This window comes from Euprymna scolopes, chromosome 10 (genome assembly GCF_053919585.1).
Source record: "Euprymna scolopes isolate OS-2025 chromosome 10, ASM5391958v1, whole genome shotgun sequence".
NCBI classification, from domain to species: Eukaryota; Metazoa; Mollusca; class Cephalopoda; order Sepiida; family Sepiolidae; genus Euprymna; species Euprymna scolopes.
Window position 1 is genome coordinate 78,421,626 of NC_136491.1, and position 13,952 is coordinate 78,435,577.

The window sequence follows — 13,952 nt, forward strand, 5'->3', positions numbered from 1 at the left end:
AAGTTTACATTTGCTTTCGTCATGCAATTCGTGTGATGGTCTCTATTTTGCTTGTGTACAACGAATTAAACGTCAGTTGATCAATATTTTACAGTAGTGAGGTTATTGATTACATGTTTGTCTTTGTACTATGTGCATATACGTATAATTTTAAACAATACAGCATGTTAATCTTAATAACACTATGCATACACGTTGATGAGCAGACCAATTCATATATATATATATATATTAGCATATATATATTAGCATATATATATATGAAATAAAATGGAGGTGGAAGGACCTGGATACTCAACGTTTCGCCCGATTTATGCGGGCTTCTTCAGGAGGGATGGTCAATGGCCATCCCTCTTGAAGAAGCCCGCATAAATCGGGCGAAACGTTGAGTATCCAGGTCCTTCCACCTCCATTTTATTTCATATCGTCGGATTTAATCCGGCTCAACAATCATATATATATATATATATATATATATATATATATATATATATATATATATATATATATATATATATATGCATACATACATGCATACATTCATACATATATAAATACATACATAGAACTCTGTACATGCATATATAGATGAATACAGTTATATACATATAAAAATAATGTTGTCTGTGTGAATAATCTTCAGTATAGTAATAATAATAATAATGTTGTTGTTTGTGTGAAGAATCGTCATTATTTAAGTAAGTCTATGATTGCCTTTCTGATACATATATTAAATATGTTACATTCTTTATTTTTTCTAATACACTAGACATTTTTTGATTTCTAACATGCACATATGCGCCTACAAAAGTGACAGTGCACATATGTTTCCATCTTACCTGAGCCACGTAAAAATCAATCAATCAGGTGGCCGGAATTAGTCGAGTTTTAATACGTATATTACTAGTCAAATTATTAGTAAAGTTATAGTAAATATATAGTCTTGTTACAAATAGAAAAGAATACACAGCTACATTAAATTAAAGACACATAGATACATGGTGGCATTGGTAATGTTAAACGCCCATCAACCGAAGAAAGTAAATATAGTGCAATCCCCGTACCTATACTAATCAACATCACGAAAGTTTCACAATATCGACATAAACAGTTTCGTATTTTTTTGTAAAATCTGAACTACTGTATATATATATATATATATATATATATATATATATATATATATATATATATATATATAAACCCTATGGAGACGTCTTTCAGCTAACCCTTTTCAAGATAAACGTTAGCAACGCGGTACAAAACATCGTTTAAAAACGTGGTTAAAAGACCATAAATTAATAGCGAGGGTAAAAAATAAGAAATTGTATGAGGAATAGTAGAAAAAAAAGAAAAAAATCTCAGCGAATACTCACAAGTTATAAATTATGGGTATACTCTCTTAGCTTACACAGAGATGGTTGGCGCAAATTAATTGATTCAGCCTCAAGAATTTTTAAGTGAATTCTCGAGCGCGCTCTGTATAAAATCTAGAAAGTTTCATCCGTGTATCCGTCAATGCAAATTTGGCACTGTAATAAATGTTAACCAATGACCGACTTATGAGTTGGTAAACGCCCGGATTTGGGACTTTTGTGTGCCTACGTATCGAAGGGGGGACATTTTGGGAAATTCTCTTTATATATATATATATATATATATATATATATATATATATATATATATATATATATATATATATATATATATAGAGAGAGAGAGAGAGAGAGAGAGAGAGAGAGAGAGCGAAAGATACGGAGAGGGAAATGATTATATTATTGAAATAGAATATAATATTGGCTTATTTTTTATATCTTAAATGGAACGATTTTTATTCTCCCTGTAACATCAAACATTGGAGTAAATTAATATGTATCACATTAAATGACTATGTACTAGATAAATTATAAAATATACAAGAATACATTTTTGTCTAATCTCATGAAAATTAATTATTGAAGGTTCCTCTTTTTTACAAAAAAAAAAGACAAATATTAAAAAAAACAAACTGACATGTTATATTTTTTTAGACAGTAGCATCTTATGTAAACATAAACTAGATTGTCTAGTATCATTAAAACTGCATTATGAATTCGCGGTCATATAAGATTATTGATATTTGACTTAATAATATGATTAAATTATCTATATTAACGTGGATTTGATCGGCTGCATTACACACACATATTTTATTAAAACCTTTCTAATTATATATTTTCACAGACAGTAAAAAGCCTTCTTTAATTATAAACAAAAGTCTTACATAACCGGGCATAAGACACCAAGAGACACACATGAGAAAATGCGCATGAGTTGAAGACGATAAAAAAACAGACGCTCTGCGGAAATGAAACCCATTATTGACATAAAGCTTCCGGCTACTTAAAACAAATTACTTTTTTAGACGAGCATTCGCTTCTGGTGTCAGGAAAATTGAGGAATCTAACAGGAAAATATCTATAAACCTTGGATGTAATTAATGTGCAATTTGTTAGATAAATAAAATCATATGACTTAAAATTTACATACGTTTTTTTATCTAATTTAAAAAAAAGCTGATTATTTTCAACCAACACACACACACACACACACACACACATATATATATGTATATATATATATATATATATTTATATATATATATTTATTTACACACGCATACAAACGCACACAAAGGCACCCACATATACATATGTATTTATATACATATATATATGTGTGTGTGTGTGTGTGTGTGTTTGTGTGTGAATATATTTATATATGATTATACATGTGTGTGTTCGTAATTTGTTGAAAATTAACAGCTTCTTTCCAAATTAAAAGAAATGTATACGTGTGTATGTGTGTATTTGTGTGTGTGTGTGTTTTATTTGCATACTACCTGATGATACGATTAATTTATAATCTGATAAAATTCAATTAAAAGGAAATATTTTACTAAAACATTGGTAATTTTTTCAATAATTTTAATGCAGATAAACAAGTTTGCAGAATATATTACCGGGATAAAAATTAAATATTATAGAAATACACGCAATATATTTTATTAATATTAAATAATAGCACAAATTTCCCCATATGCACACATACGCGCGAGCGCCCCCCCCCCACATATATATATATATATATATATATATATATATATATATATATATAAACATGATCAGCGGGCATCTCTCTACAGATCTTTCAGCTACCATCTCATACCAAACACATATATATATATATGTATATATATATATATGTATATATATATATATATATATATATATATATATATATATATATATATATATATATGCAGGGTGTGTTACAGGATACTAATGCTTTCAGAACTCACCTTGCTCTACTTGAGTGAGAGATAGGTAGTGTAGAAGGTAGTCCTTAAATAATTTATATTTTGTTTTCATTAACATATTCCGTTTCTCGTGACTCAGCTTGTATATATGTATATATACGCACCCCCCCACACACACGCATATATATATATATATATATATATATATATATATATATATATATATAGAGAGAGAGAGAGAGAGAGAGAGAGTTATGGAATATAAAACAATATACCTTTCTAAATTTCATTTTTTATTTTGAAAATGTGACTCTGTCAGATTAAACCTAATAACCTACCTCCATGTTTATCTGCCGCTAGTTTTAAGCTTATTCACTTAAGGATGTACATATTGTCTAAACAGCGCATATACACTAACCAGAGTAACAGTCTGAATATCATGGATGTTTGCAATGAAACATTAAGTAAATTTGCAATTTACCACATCAATATAAACAGCCAGTTTGTTATAAGTCCTGAAAATTCTGTCTAACAATAGATTATTGTTTGCCATAATAAGATATGATTCGGTTCGGTTCTAGAATTCATCATACGCTAAGATTTTATTGGTCAAGTAACGCATATCCAATACTTTGTCTTTTCGAAACCACATCTGATTTTGTGTCAAACATCCAGGAGAGAATAAAAATACAAAAATTAACACTAAATAATAATTATATGAACCAGGCATAGATTATGCTTGCAAACACAACAATTTTAAACACGTGCTTGTTAGTATCAAGTAGAATCTTTGTTTGCATTGATTAATTACTACAATTTTTAGAATTTATTCGTAATATTGTTTTATTGAATAATTATTACACTATTAAAAGATTAGTTTTAAACACCTGTAAAAATGGTGAGCAATATTATAATTGACAACGGCCATTTTGAATCATGATATGACGTCAATGTTTCATAGACTTATGAATGGATTGCATCTTGTAAGGCGCACTGATCAGTTTTGGGCAATCTTACCATCGCGCATGTTCTGTTGCGGTCCAATATAAGCTAGTGGAAGTGTAATATCTCTCAATATAGGGCCTTGTAAACTCTGTCTGTGCCAGTGTCCTCTTCATAGAGTAATGCAATGCACTGTCTCACTCGCCAGAGCTTTGCCACCAGTCTACAGAAAAAGAGGCAATAGCATCAAAGACCAAAAAATCTGGAGAAAATTGAAGTTAAACAAGAGCTTCACATTTATTTGATGCAATGTCTCTTTGCAGCATTATCATCTATGCCAATGGAAATAAAGATATAAATGTTCATGACCTGCTTACCATTGACAAAGAAATAGTGGAAACAATACAGTTGCAATCACTGTTTTCCGTTTTGATGAATGCCAAGACCCTGGTATCTAGTGTTTCAGATGACGTTGCTAAGGACAAAACAACCGCTCTTTTGTTGCAAAGGTTTCTTATGGTGTCTAAAACTGATGTTATTTCCCTTGATGAGGTAATGGTCGAAGAACTTCCACCGTACCCACCAACAAATTTTTAGGCAGAACCTATGTTACACAAACGAAACAAAGCCCACTGATTGCTGCTATAAAATAACAGGATTCAGATGACGCAGTACTCAAGGATGTACCAGAGGAAAACGTAACGTTCTTGAGGAAGGTTATATTCTCCAACGATTGAAGTTTTCAGAAAAATAACATATTGTTAAATCGAATGTATATCTTTCACAGTAAAGCATTATGGTAAAGCGACGATAGTATTCGGTTGTTACGTTGAATGACCAAACACTAAATACATTGCTCATCTGTTACGCCAGTAAAACTTAACAAGTAACAACGTGAACATCGCTGAAAGGAACAAGATTTGTCGGAAACAGGGATCATTTAATTTTAGAATTTGGATAACAAACAGTGTCCTATCAATCTTATTTCACAACGCATAGGGCACAGAGGGCGATATGCAATACAACTAAAATGTGGATATTATAGTGGAACAGTGTGCATGTCATCCAATAAAAAAAGCTTATGTCTTTGGCGAGGATACAGATCTCATTGATGAATTACTTTATCGCGCGTTAATCAGTAAGCATAATAAGCTTTACATTTACCCGAATAAAGAGAGTCCTGCAACAGTATATTACATTAAGATTATGAAGAAGCGACTTAGATATTATGTCTGCAACAGTCTTCTGTTTCTGCGTGCATTCACGGGATGCTGCGGTACCACGTTCGCGGGTTTTAGAATCGAAAAAGCAGCTCTACACAAGGTTTTGAAGGGGGATTCTGTCTGAAAGAGCTGTGCTAAGATTTTTCCGCACCTAAGAAAACAAGTGAAGGTAAAGACGCTGGTTCTAAAGAGATAATGGCATTCCTCAACGCGAAACCTTGAGACAATCTGTCTGCAATGAGGTATTCTTATTTCGGTCAAAATGTTGGTCCAGCCAATAGCATTATTACGCGTGAACGACTGCCATTGCTCTCCTTTGCAACTAACTTGCAAACGTGGTGGCCATGGATACTGCTGAATGGGGATATGAATTTGAGAACAACAGACTTATTCCAGTAATGCGCCAGAGACATTGCTGAAAATAATTCACTGCAACCGCTCTGGTGGTTGTTATATCATTATGTGCAATTGCTAAAGACACGGAAGTACATGTTCACGGGTATGCAGATTATGTCAAGGAGGGCATTGTAAGAATATGAGTGAAAGAGCAGCGGCTGATGGTAAAAAATTGTGTCAATAGAACTTGGACGGTTATTCAATGAAGATATATATCTTAAAATACACTGTATATTCTATACTTTTTAGAAATATACACGCACGTCATGACGTCAATGATTACGTTACGAACTCCCTTTTTTATGTAGTTAGTATAAGATTGTGCATTAAAAATTTTATATCAAAAGATATGGTATAATAAATGCAAACTTTTGTGTAAGCAGAAGCTACTGCTTTGGAATATTGGTTATTTTTAGTGCGATGGCTGTCATCATTTTATCACATCAAGGTTAGGACATTTGTGGTGATCAGATTCTGGTAAATTTTTAGTATGATGACCTCACATATAATAATAACAATACAAAAATAATTAACCACCTTGCTTGAAATTTCTTCAGAGTAAAACCGTATTTTTAGTGGAGAACCGCAATTATTGTGTGTTGCGGGAGTTTTTGTTGTGTCATATATATATATATATATATATATATATATATATTTACATATATATGCATATATATACACTGTATATATATAATATATATATATATATAGATATAGATATATATTCTCATGGTCATTTTGCGAAAATTAGGATTACACGTGCTTAAAAGCAAGAGTATAATAACTTGGACATTTCCAATACATAATATCCGGGAACTATAATGTTAAGAGTATGTATAATAATACACTTTCCATACAATAGCTTTGGAATATCATAACTCGGCGTTTGTCATATTAGAGTTGCGATAAAATGGAGCGTTGAGCTCAGGGTATAGTGACTTAACATAAAGACACATTAACAGCAATAAACCCACATACATTACTCTAAAAAACAAATGAACATTGTTGAATTAAAATGACGTAAACCATTTGGGTAAAAAGAGCGTTTCGTACATAGAAAATGCTTGAAAACAAATTTACGGATTGGGTATTTTCAAATTTGCTTTGTTGGACGTTTTCTTCGTTCAATTGTATCATCTTCCTCAACTAATTTAATGATCGCTTACTAATTTTTGCTGCATAGAGAGAAATTCGCGAAGCAGGTTTTGCTATCTTATTCCTTTATTTTTATTTTACTGGCACTATGAATTGTATATATATCTCAGCACTTTACATTTACTTAGAACTACGACGACTGTAGTGAAATACACCTATGTGATTGGTGTTTAGAATGAATCCTTCAACGCTTGTACGAAGTGAGGGTTACGCTACACTAATCAGAACCCTAAATAATTTTATATTAAGTGTATCCATCATCGGAGTCGTTTAGAACGTGTCTTATAATAATCATTTTAAACAGTCTGAAACAGTATGCTTCAGAAGCTTTCAGGGAATACATAAAGGAGACGAATTGGCATCGTATTCATTAGGATAATAGTAAAGCGCTAAAGCTTTTGACAGTATCATGTTATGTAAACTAAAAACAAACATTTTTTTTTGTACGCCGAATATACTGTCTTTTAGATGGCAAATGTATTTCTTAAATCTTCAGGGCATGCTTTTTTTCAAATTATGTAAGTTAATTTGTTCTTAGGCTAATTGTGTTTCTTGTAATGTAGTATATTAATTTTTGTTTATGTCCACACTAATTGCCTATGCATTCTTGCCCGCTATTTTTAGAGAAAACATCCAAGTATAGCAATATTGCACTGACATCTACAAATAAACGTGTCTCGAAAACGTGAATTTGCACAAAATATTTATTTTTATAGAAGGTGTGTTTATGGCCTCAGCACTGGGGCCCACAATGACGAATATTTTCGTGGTTTTTTTATGAAGAATAATTACTTTCTGGACTCCTAAAACCCTTTCTCTATTTGTGATATGTTGCTGATAGATTTTGTCTCTTCAATAACGAAACAGGCAAATAATTTTTCTCCCTACTCAATAAAATCCATCCCGTCCCAAAGTATGCTTATGAAGGAGAGTATAAATCGTCCATAGTTTTCCTTGATGTATTATTAAACAAATACCATCGAGATACCTTACATCAATACACCGTAAATCTACATTTACAGGACTGCGTACACGCTGTGATTCATTTTGCCTCCAAAACGTAAGACCAGCTTAATCTGGAATCCAACACGTCGTGTTTAAAATCAAAATTGAATGAAGAATTTAAAACAATTACTTATACCTATCAAATAAAGGGTACCCTCTTGATGTGATTAGGTCAGTTATGCAAAGATAAATAACTGAGTTATGTGGACCAAACAGTAAATAAACGTCCAACATATCAACGTTTTCCGTTGGTTGGAGACAGTAAATGAGAGATTTGCCAAACAAATAAGCTCAACTGTGCAAAAATGTTCTTTTGCTTCAAATCTACGTTTTGTGTCCTCTCCGAAAACTTGAATGTTTTCCCCCAGAAATGATGTTCTACCCACCACATCATAATAATAATGTAATTTACAAGTTGGAATGTAGTTGTACTGCCAACTACATGGGTCGAACAACATTGAGATTGAATGAGAGTTCAACAGCACGTTCACAGCAAAATCTGAAATGGGACATACCGAGCGACAGACGTACTTTCCAACACATACGGGTTCAATAACTGACCATATCATTAAAAACACGTTCTTTGCAGCGAACTTCAGCACGAATTAATTTTACATTCTGAGTCGTGCTCACGCAATAATCCGTTTAAACATATCGGAGACCGTTTGAACACAGAGGGTCTATTTCTTATGTTTGAGCGTGATTAGCCTGTAAGGTCTTCGGAACAGAAGTATCATATTGTTGCTTTATTTTCATCGCTTTTTGTCACCCATTACGGAACGCAAATAAATCCTCTTTTAAATGTACATATTTCCGATTTCCCTTTTTTTTTAAATCCCTTGATACAGCTTTGAATAATGCAATGGCGAAACCGGTCAGCTGACTTCATCATATGTTTCCTTTCCCTTCTTAGTCCATTTTTTCTTTATTTTAAAACGCATTTTACTTTTAATCATGAATTATAAAATCCTTCCCTTTAAGATTGCAATATATATATATATATATATATATATATATATATATATATATATATATATATATATATATATATATATACATGAGTAAAGTATGAGTTTGTCTCGTTGTAGGCCTAGATATTGATTATATGTTTAATTTCTATTTTCAGTTCTGAAAAATATATGGTATTTTAATGAAGAATTGAAATCAACCACCAAACTGTAATTATACAACGTTTTTTTCTCTGTCCCACTATAAAATTTTGGCTGTTCTATTAAGATATCTTAACGTAAATCACCCCATCTGTTTGTTTTCACATTATATTATAATATGCGATGCTTACGTAATGACTGTGTCACATTAAAACACCGTTTAAAGCGTCATTCTTAAATAAAAGATTGAGCATTTTACAATATTTATATTTCGTGTCTAATCAGTAGCATTGTTAGAAGACACAGTTACTTGCTTTTGGATAAAAAAATACACATGTGTATCAACTAAAATGATACCCAGTAAAAACTGTTTATTAAAATCTATCAATGTTGTACAAACTAATTAACTATTACATATACGGTGTTAACTATGCTTATGTTTCGATAGAGAAATATTTGACGGCTAAAAACTAACTGAGCAATCGAATCCTGCGTGCGATATCTTCCAGCAAATGAAAAAGTCGTTTTAATTCCGATCCACAGAGGAAAGAGTTTTGCTAATGGTAGCTTCTTCTCAAACACCCATCAACATCATAATAACGGTAAGAGTGTATCAAATCAAAAGAAGCATTAATAGGTATTTTTTTTTAATAACAGACGTGTTTGTGTTACTTGACTTTTTAAATATACAAGAACACAAGTTTGAACAGCTGGGCAAACTTAGGTTCTTGTACCGGAAAAATATCCAGTAAATAAAACGTTGTTTAGTAAATTGTTATTGTTTTGATTTTTTTTTTGCATTTCCATGCACCAAACATGGATATAAATATCACTAAAACATCCGCTGGGTAATAAGCTTCATTTAGGTACCTTATATGCCTGGGTGGGTTGCCGGTAGGCTGAGATAAACCGCGTCACCCACACACAGGCGGAAAGTTGAAATTACTAAGGGAGATATCAATTTCCGGTGAATACCGGAAAGATATCCAGTAAATAAAATGTTGTTTAGTAAATCGTTTTTATTTTGCATTTTGTTCATGTTTTTTTTTGCATTTTCATACTGCAAACATTGATATAAATATCACTAAAACATCCGATGGGTCATAAGCTTTATTTCAGTACCTTACATGCCTGGATGGATTGCCTGTAGGCTGAGATAAACCGCGTCACACACATACATTAGGAAAATTTATAATAAGATATAAACTTTGTAATTTCTGGTCTCCAGAATTCTCACATGTACTCTTTTTTTATATACACCTTTTGATTTAATAAGAATTTGATATCGTTCCTATGCTATTTTAGCAATTGCTGTCATGGCATTTAATATTTCAACATCAAACTTTTAAATCGTAGTACATACAACTACTGACCTCTAGTTTATAAACAGTTAAAACCACTACGAAAATCTTTCTATCAGTTACTGAACCTTGAACAAAGACCATTTTATATTATTTTATAATTGTGTTATTTTCTTGTTTCCACCGTAAAAACGCAGTTTTGCAACCTGATTTAAACTATTGGATTTTGCATACAATGTTTCTGCCTTTTACCCACTATGATACAACGAAATGGTAATACCTTAAGTGGTATTAGCCATTGGTTTTCTATGCCGGCTTTCTTTAAAAACGGAAAGAGTTTACAGGAAATATTAAAAACACAAGCCGTCCCCAAGCACATGCAATCGATTACCTGAGCGATACTGGCCAGGCCTTATGCAGCTTGACTTAAGTGATCTAACAGAGATCAATGTGTAAACCTAATTATGCGGTACTAGTTCATTGTTAAAACTGAAATGCCAAATATTCAAAGTGTGTATGTCAAATTCTATTTCTATGTAATTTTTGACATTTTCCGCAACATGAACTAAACTTCGACAGCTTTTCTGAGAGATAATATGCTTCCAATCCATAATGAGACGATCGATCATCTGTCAGACACATATTTCCATCGAACAAAAGATTGTCATTCTCAGACTTTACTATCGATTCGTTTGATCCGACCGTTTATTTTATTGTGTGTCTTTTTATTGACACCTTGCGCAATCAGTATCGCTTGAATGCGTGAGGCATCGATTTCAGTTGCTGCAATTAAAAGGTCGATGGGTTTGCCGTCGAAAGATAATAATTTTCAGACACCATACCATAACTTATTACAAGTTTGATTAGACGCCATAAAGTTAGTCACCAGGAAACGCTTAAAACGGAACTTTATATATGAATAGCAATCGGGCAGACGTACTTTGGTTGTAAATACGCTTAAATATAATATTTTAATTTTTGAATATTCCTTTATATTATTATAGAGCAAACACTCAATTTATTTTTATATTTTATCCAATATAGAATACTCGCCTCAAACCTGGCCCAGTTGTATGCTATGTTTAAATATGATGGGTTAATGCATGCAGATTGCATACTTATTAATAGAAAGCAAACATTTTATTGGCAATTAGAATTTACATTTTACATAATTTACGTTTATAATAATGATTTTAAAAGGTTACAAGATAACTTATATGCTATCAACTAGAAGAGAAACCACACTATTTAGCGCTCCACCCCTAAGTAAACAGTATATGCATTAACGCATATATTAAAAAATTAACAGATTTTACTGCGTGTATATACATATATATATATATATATATATATATATATATATATTATATATATATATATATATATATATGTATATATGAGAGATAGAGAGGGGGGAGAGAAAGAGGAAGGAAGAGAGGAGCAGACGCCCAAAGGCCCTCTAAGTTAAGTTACGCCTGATAAATTCTATTTTTTTTCAATGTGCTCCCTTACCTTTATTTTCACCGACAAAAAAAAATCATATATGTTCCACAGGTTTGAATCTATTATATATCAAGTTTCAAGTCTTTAGACCAAAATTTGACAAGGTACTTTAGCACGTACTGTTCCTCAGACAGAAAGATAGACAATGAGACTGACAATACTGATAGACAATGATAAAGACGGAGAGATATAAACAAATAGGAAGATAACTACTATAATATAGATGCCGGCTATATGCTCGGTTTCGCCTGCTAACTTCATCAGGATAAAAACACGCTTAATACTGTCAGGTTATCAACACTGTAGCGACACCACATGTTTTAGTGTACAGCAACGGTGGAACAATTTCAAATTATCCGTCTGCTAAGTCGGAACTGTTTAATTCCAATGGTAAAAGGCAATTAAGGATGAATTGAAATAATGCTGATTTAAATGTAGCCCGCACACAGCACCTGGTTTTCTAAAATATTGAACTATTTTAGTATTTCAGAGGTTTAAAGTTTTATTACTAAGGTGTTCTTACAGAAACCACTGCGGCATAACGCTTTGCCTGGGCGTAAAATATGCTAACACTTGATATATTATTTTGTCCAAAGTTTGTATATAATATTATAGAGTCGTGATTTCAAAATGAAAAAAAGAAACATATTTAGCTATCAGTTGGAATCGAAACTAGTATTCCAAGCTGGTTACGTTACCACTGCACCAACGTGAAACGCATATAAACCGATTAAATCTAAAGAAAAAAAAAACTAAGATGAATTAACAAAATGTTTAATAGTTTTTTTTCAATTTTGACCTCTTAAAACAATTTTAACCGGCCAAAGACCCATAAAAGAACGGTTCGTAAAAAGTCCAATCATTTGAAACTATGAGCGCCGCTCTTCAGAGGAGATAGCGTTTGAAAATATAATACAGACATACTGAAGGACAGTCCGACAGACACACAGCCGTTTATATATTAAAATGTTTATGCATATACATATAGAAGTTTATATATTTCCAACTACACATTATCGCGTATATTACAGCTATTCTGTGAACCTATACTCGTAGTTGTTAAAACGTAATTGAATAAATGTGATTCAGGTAGGCGCTTCTAGCAAGCATGTGGACCCTAGTATTGCTCTTACTTTGTGAAAATACGTTAGCCTGTCTTGCGTTTTTTATTAAGTACAGTATTTAAGAAAATGAGAGCTGAAACTAAGTTTTGTATATATATATATATATATATATATATATATATATATATATATATATGTATATATATATATATAAATCTGATTGTCTGTGTGTGGGGGGGTGTTTGTGTGTCTCGTCACGAATTGGCTCCTATATAGTTGATTATTTAAAAAAACTGATTTACTATAATGATAGATATATCGAGACACAGGAATGGGTATGTTTGATCTGGCAGAACAGTGGTTTATTAAAACTGTGTGGTCTGCGTTCGCGCCTGGTCCACAAAGTATGGAAATAAAAAAAATTAAAAATTGAACAAACCTTCCTTTTCATAACCTATCATACTTTCATAAATAAGAGTCCATTTTGTGTACGTTGTTTTTTAACCCAGTAAAGGACGGGTACTTTTGCTAGTATATATATATATATATATATATATATATATATATATCTGTAACAAAAACATGTATGTGTCTAATAGAAAACACACATTGTAAATGATTACTAAAATAAATTTTAAAAAAAAACATACACATATTGAATGTTGTACCGCATGATGTGAGCATTCTCCAAACATTCCCTGGGTTATTTTATAAAAATAGCAAGCAGTTTGATAGATTTTATTAATATAACTATTATTACGAGTGGTATTCAAACAAATGTTTAACTTATTCCATAATTCAAGTTGTTCAGTTTCAATATATGCTACTGATAAATCTCGAGTGTGCTGTTTTTTTTAATTGTTTTTATAGTATTTTGAATTGCTTTTCTTTGTAATAAAATCAAACTTTTGATTATATAGTCCGAGAGGTATATTTTTGTTGATACAACAAGGGGG

At 31.7% G+C, this 13,952-nt stretch overlaps 1 protein-coding gene across 15 annotated transcripts in view; it reads left to right on the plus strand.

Annotated features, from left to right (window-relative positions):
• Positions 1-13,952, plus strand: part of LOC145286115 (uncharacterized) — an 863,779-nt gene that overhangs the window by 701,248 nt on the left and 148,579 nt on the right. For 10 of the 15 annotated variants that reach the window (XM_080134803.1, XM_080134807.1, XM_080134810.1 and 7 more), the window contains one exon: positions 9,146-9,197. The exons of the other annotated variants lie outside the window; for them this stretch is intronic. The gene's annotated coding sequence lies outside the window, so the exon portion shown is untranslated. The remainder of the gene's footprint in view (positions 1-9,145; positions 9,198-13,952) is intronic. 15 annotated transcript variants of the gene reach the window in all.